The 6951-nt window shown below is 34.1% G+C and overlaps 1 pseudogene; it reads left to right on the top strand.

The window, feature by feature from the left end:
* Positions 1-534: 534 nt before the first annotated feature.
* Positions 535-6951, top strand: part of LOC112933488 (peroxynitrite isomerase THAP4-like) — a 100181-nt pseudogene continuing 93764 nt past the window's right edge.

Here is a 6951-nt window from a genome sequence, read left to right as displayed (position 1 = left end):
GGGGCTTTCCTTAGTTTTATTATATATCATCCAATTAAAAAGCATGACAGAAAAACATTCTTAGGTAGGCATGTTTAATTTGACTACACATACTGAAATCATTCTGAAAGGGAAACTTGTTTATATCAAATAAATTCAACTATAGCACCAAGTATTAAAAGCAGTAAACTCCATTTTTTATGTACTTTCTGAGTTAGGTTGACTAGGAGGTGAAATGGACTTGGTCATACATCTGCTGGATCTGCCAGCGCCAGGTCTCTTGAAATCCAGAAGATAGCCTCGAATTGGAACAAAATCCTTCACTAAAAAGATGTCCTTCAAAATAATCTGTTGCTATCACTATTTTCATTAAAAGTCAAATTTGTTCATTTTTTAAAAATAATACCTAGTTTTTTCTTTAAATGTGTTTTGCTGATCAGAACATGCACCCCTCATAAAAAATTATGGGCATACATGGAAAACTAGCTCCAAGATGTTGCTGTACTTTTGCACATGAGCAGACTGCTGGCATCTCATCTCCCTGATTATGCAAAGATGGAATTATCGCAAGAATTACTGACAGGCTGGTACATTTGGATTTCCCACTTCAAAAGTGGTGAATTGTTTCCTTTATGTTCTGTGACAAATGACCTACCTAGCTGCTTGGCCATGCAGAGAAGCTCGGAACAAGCACAAAAGCTGACAGGACCACTGATACTGGTGAATGCTGATTGCACTGAAAAGAGATTCTTCCCGTATAATCAGGTAAGTATTCTTTGAGTTATAAATGTTCCATGAGCTGATTCTTGAAATTACTACCAACTGTATCAATAAGTTTAAAGAACACTCAAACATTGTGTATACTATTCAGAAAACCTCAAGAAATAATATGGTCAGTAATAGCACATACCTGTAGTATATACATGCATGCATATATAAATACACACACATATATAAAATATACCCATAAAGGCGTGTGTGTGTGTATAAAATGAGAACAGAGGATTGAAATGAAAATGTCAACTGTGAAAACCTGTGAACTTCCCCCACCCCGATCTTTGATTTAGAAATAAATAACAATATTTAGTAATAGATTGTCAGGAGACTTCAATTATTTCCCCAAATTTTATAGTACGCTGTTAGGTGTATATGTAGTGAGCTATTTACGCAAGGATTGATATTTCTATTAGACTTCTTGATACTAGAGTCATCTTTCTTCTAGGAAAACATGTCTAGATCAGGGTTTGAATTTATGGGATGTTCTATGAAATAAAAAAAATTGGTAAAGCATCTTGAAAGGGCAACAAGGTCAAGAGATAGATTTTAGGATAGCAGGGTCTTGAGCCCAGTTGCCTTAACAACATATGTAACAAAGCCAAACAAATATGAAGCAGTGTCCGCAACTCAATGTGTTGAGAAAATGAAAACCCAAACAGTTGCCATGTGCTCAAAGAAGGGAGAACTTCCAGAGCATGAGATAGGAACTTAAAGGACTGATTTACAGTGACTGAAACTCAGCTTATAAATAAAGATTTAGCCTCAGGAAGCATCTAACTATAGAATAAGTTGTTTTTTCTGATTGAGAATTTCAGACTGTTTCTATCAATCAGAAATATCTGAAGAAAGCTTACTTAAATTGATTAGATTGCCATTCTCAGGCAGGTTAAAGTTCCTTTAGATTCTAAAGATGTGCAGATAAAATAAGTTGCTTGGTTTGACCAGAAATTCTTGGAAAGCCCTAGAGACCACACAGAGTGATAAGTTTATCAAAATGGATTACTAATCCATATAATCCTAGCACCTGTCCTTTGAGGAAACAAGACAAAAATTATTTCCTCTAATATACAAACGATAAAAATGCAAGTCCAAAATGGCAAGATGATTAGGTCACCGTTGGTTAGAAACAGGATGTGAATTAAACCTTTTAAATTCCAAGTCAAATATTCCTTCCTTTAGGCCAGAATGACTTGTAACCTAAAGTGTTTTTCTCATTCCTTTTTCCATTTCTCTCTCCTTCATTTCTATGCCTTCATGTTGTTCCAATACTCCTGTTAATGTCCAATTCTCTCCTGCTGTTTCTCTCTTTTACAAAAATGAATCTTTGACATTTTACCTTATCCTCTAGACCAATCAGAAATTTAGTTACTTAGGTATTGTAGGATAATATTACATAATATCCCTCCAGGCATGAGTTTTTGAATTTGAAATTATTATCACTGGCCCTATACAAATGAATTGTGGTCAATTGTCTTGATTTATCTCTATATTTCTTGAGCTCTAGTCGTGTAACACAATTCACTTTTGAAATACATAGGAGAGGTTTTTTTTTTTTTTAATTTGCAGAAATCTTTTAAAAATTGAAGGTGCTCAGCCTTCTTTAGCCCCCATTATCATACTATCATTTGTGTCTGAAAAAAAAATCTTTGAATTTCTTACAATTAGGAAATAGTTTCTCTGGTGAAAATTCTTTGGAAGCTTCTATTCTTCAAAACTATTATGAACTTGGTGCAATGGCTGAGTATTAGCATTCACCAATTAATTCAATCATTTGACAACTCAATGAACTTCCTATATACAGATGTCCTCTGACCAAGAGTAGCAGAGGCTGCCCAACACAACTTTTCCCATCCCAATCCACCCTTCACATGATTCTTTTAAAAAAAAAAGTTTATTTATTTATTAGAGGGGATGGTAAGGGCAGGGAGAGATGGAGAGAGAATCTCAAGCAGATCCATGCTGAGTATGGAGCCCAACTTGGGGCTTGATCCCAAGACCCTGAGATCATGACCTGAGCTGAAATCAAGACACTTAACCAGATGCTTAACCAACTGATCCACCCAGGTGCCCCAACTCCTCCTCAGAATCTAATTGAAAATAAAGCAAATGCTTATGTCAGAAAATCTTGTTTATTCAAACCCTTTCATTTCTCATGTCTGTAGTTTTCAAATTAGAAGGAACTCAAATCATAAAAGGAGCTTATTCAAAATTATAAGTTGTGTTTTCCTTGGATACTTGTAAGATTTGTTCCCCTCGCCCTCACACAGCAACTCTGGCCAATTTAACATGTTGATAAATTGTTTATTCCATATGCTACTTATCTAAAAAGCATATTATGTTAAGAAAATAGAAGATATATGATAGTCCTCTACACTTCAGTTGATGACTTGCTCAAAAATATTCACACAATTAAGCAGAATGTTAAAATCCAAAGGTTTCTAGTATCCTTGTCATATCACATTTTTGTTCTATCTCACTAAATCACTTCACATTTTACCTCAGAGAAAAAACTGAAAATATCAAATTCTCACTTCTCTCTCAATCAAGTTATTTATATTTATAGCATCATGTCCTCCTTCTCAGCAATATAAACAAAGATTTTTCTCTCTTGTTTAAGGCTGTTTCCTTTAGTACTTCTCTAGATCCATTTCACTCTTCTCCTCAAACTTGTTTTTGAAACTATATCCTTGCTCTCATGCTTTCATTTCTTCTTTCTCTTCCAAGTATTTTTCTTCAGTACACAAATGATGTAAATTCTCTATCACTTTAAAACAAGACAAAACCCGAATAAGAATACACCCACTCTTTTTACTATGTGGCAAAAAAAAACAAAAAACAAAAAACAAAAAAACAACACTGGTTATCTGAAAGTATTTCCTTTTTTTCTTGAACTTGTGTTTTACCATTTTGTTTTCCCAATGTTATATTCTTTCTTATTACCTTATCCATTATCAGAGTTTTTATTTCCAATTATAATCTATTGGTTCCCAAATCTACATATTGGCCAAAACATCTTTCTTGACCATACCAGTTTATCCATTTGTTTTTTGGAATTTTCTGTCTGGATATCCTAAAGATACACCAAATCAGTATGTACATAATAGAATTCATTATGTTTCCACCAAAATTTATTTATCTTGAGCTTATTGTGGCTGACAGCATCCCCAATTACCTAAATCATCCGACACTTAAGTCTTCACTTATGCTTATCTCCCACCTCTAAATGCTCACCAATATTTAAGTTCCCACCTCTTTTATGTATCTACAGTTCATCTTTCATTTTGATGTTTTTTGCCTGAAGCATTTGGAGAATGTACCTTCTGATCCTCTTTCCCTCAAATCTTCCTAATTCAAAAAGAAATAACCAGCAAATTGAAACTAGTAATGTATAATGAAGATAATATAATGAATAAATAAAATCATGGAGTAATGTGTAATGAAGTTGGGTTCATACAGGAAAAGAGTTGGTGTCACTTTAGAAAAATCAATGGTGGTAATGCACTTCTTTAAAAGATGAAAGAAAATATTAATATGAATTTCTCAATAGATGTTTAAAAAGAATTAGATAAAATTAGATAAAATTCAAATTATTTGATGAAACTCACCATGCGCTTATGATATAAGAAAATGTGATCATTCCCAGCTGGCACTATAACAAGTTTCAGAAGGATTCCCAATTTTTTATCAGGTCAGCTGTTGTGGGTGGCAGGGCACATAGTAAGAACACTGAATACCATTGCTTTACTGCTTTCTCTGTGGTGAGACGAACCTTGTGAGGGAATCTGTTTCAGTAAATATGAAATTCAAAAACTTGAGCCATACTGATTCTGGCAGAAGTAGGACAGGCAGAGAAAACAAGTTCTTAACCACAGTTAGTGTCTATACCAAGGAGGATAAATCACTGTGTCCTCCATTATAGAATGGGAACAATGAAAGTAATCTTTCACCACCCAGCAATTGGGTGATCCTCTCTGGATTTGATGCTATAATGGGGGCTGTCTTGTGTTTGTTGATTTGGGAGTCTTAGCAATAATAGTAGCCAGATCAGCATCAAAGAGGGAAAACCCAGGTTTCTGAATTCATACATCACCTACATCCTGATGTCATAGTCACTTTGCCTAAGAGATTACTGAACAAGCACTAAGGTGACTGGCACAAGTTGCCTGATAATTGCATAGTGAGTGACTTTGTCCACCTAATCACTCACACCATCTCCAGGGAAAGCTCTTTGGTGAGCATTTTGTGGACCATAACTATTGTCACAATTTGAGAGCATTCCAAGAATTCCATGCATATACTTTTTTTTTTTTTACCTTAAAAAACCACTTCCAATTCTCCAATACTTTCCTTTTATATTTGAGAAAATCTGACCAAGTTGTTGACTAATGGTCATTAACTGGTTCAGAGTTTTACCTCTGATTATCTCTCCTTCTAAGCAAAGTTTACATAGAAGGATTTCCTTCCCCACTGTCCCATTCAGTTATTCTAAGTGGGGCTGCAATGCTGCTTCTGACTGTGCCAACAAACCCTGTCTAGACACCTGAAACAAGGCATGATCTTTTTCTCCTTTCATCAATTTCATATTGATTTGTTAGGCTACAGGCAGAGCTGCTGAAAAAAATGATGTCCCAAATAGTGCCTGTGATAAAAGTGTATTTCTCTCAGATATTAGAGCAGAGCTAGTAAAGTAGTTCTGACACCTTCAACGTGTGGCTTTCATCTCCAGCTCCAAGGCATTTGCTCTAATTTTAATATTCTCTCACAAATGAAAAAGGGGAAGGTACAAAAAGGGCATTTATGAATCTTTTTAAGGACAAGAAGAAGGAGGGTATCCATTATTTCTTGTGACATTCTTCTTGACATAGTCAAAAACTTAATCACAATTGCAAAGGGTCTATGAAATTCAGGCTTTAGGTAGACAATCATGTTCCCAGCTAAAATGACATCACTATGGAAGGTGGGAGAATAGATAATATAAGACTACTCACAGTTGGCCATGGTATAATTTAAGGTGCTTTATATATATTATAACTCAAAAATTCTACTCCACGATATATATCCTTTTGTATATCTGATTCAGAAAACATCATGATCATTAACACTTACACAACATTTAATAAACTATTAAACACTTTACATATTATCTCATTTTTTCCTCATAGCAGCTCTATGAATTAAATTCTTCCCCTGACTATCCAGTTGGAGAAATAAGGAATAAAGAGGTTAGCATAGTAAATAAGAGAGATGGAGGGTACAGCCTATATAAGTCATATCATGTAGAGAAATGTTCACGACAGCATTGGTTGTAACAGCAAAAGAAAAACAAATCAAAACAAAAAATGGAAAACAATTTAAATGACCATTACAGCAGAATAAATAAGTTGTAACATATTCATATAGTGAAACTTCCTGTCATAATCAAAATCAGTGCTATTTTCTGCTAGAAGTTGCCTCTGCATGGGGGAATGGAATGAACTACATGCCACAAAATGGATAACTCTTAGGAAAATATTACTGAGGAAAGAAAAAACAATTATAAAGGAATATATATAATATGGCTTCTTTAATGTAAATTTAAAAATCAATCTAAATAAATATATTAGAGAAATTAAAGATTCATGGTAAAACTATGAAGTAGAGAAAGTTAATAAATATAAAGTTCTCTATAGTTTTGTTTGTTGAAGAGAAGCAAGAAAAATGGATGGTATCTGCAGGAGACTACAAGACTAACAGTTACATTCTTTCTTTCTCTCTCTCTCTCTTTTTAGAGAGACAGTGGGGTAGGGGGAGAGAAAGAGGGAGAGAGAGAATTTCAAACAGGCTCCACAGATCCTGATGTGGAACTCAATCTCACAGTCCTGAGATCATGACCTGGGCCAAAATCAAGAGTTGGACAGTTGACTGAGTCACCCAGATGCCCCTTATTGCTATTTCTTACTCTGTATCTCTTCACTATGCCTTCTACATGTTTCATAAGCTTTTAAATGTATCAATACAATATTTAATAAAAACAATTCTAAGAAAGTGATAATAAATCAAATTCACTAAAATTGAAAATTCATCTATAGAATTAAACATAACCATATAAAGTCCTTTTTGCATTCGTATAAAATTAGATACTTCATATTTAAAAAATGAATTATTTTGTATTTTGTGATGAAAGATCTTTAGGAATCAAGGAAATCATAACATTTT

Source organism: Vulpes vulpes, chromosome 6 (genome assembly GCF_048418805.1).
Source record: "Vulpes vulpes isolate BD-2025 chromosome 6, VulVul3, whole genome shotgun sequence".
Classification (NCBI taxonomy): Eukaryota; Metazoa; Chordata; class Mammalia; order Carnivora; family Canidae; genus Vulpes; species Vulpes vulpes.
The sequence above is the reverse complement of the archived record's forward strand: the minus strand, read 5'-3'. Positions and strand labels throughout refer to the sequence as shown.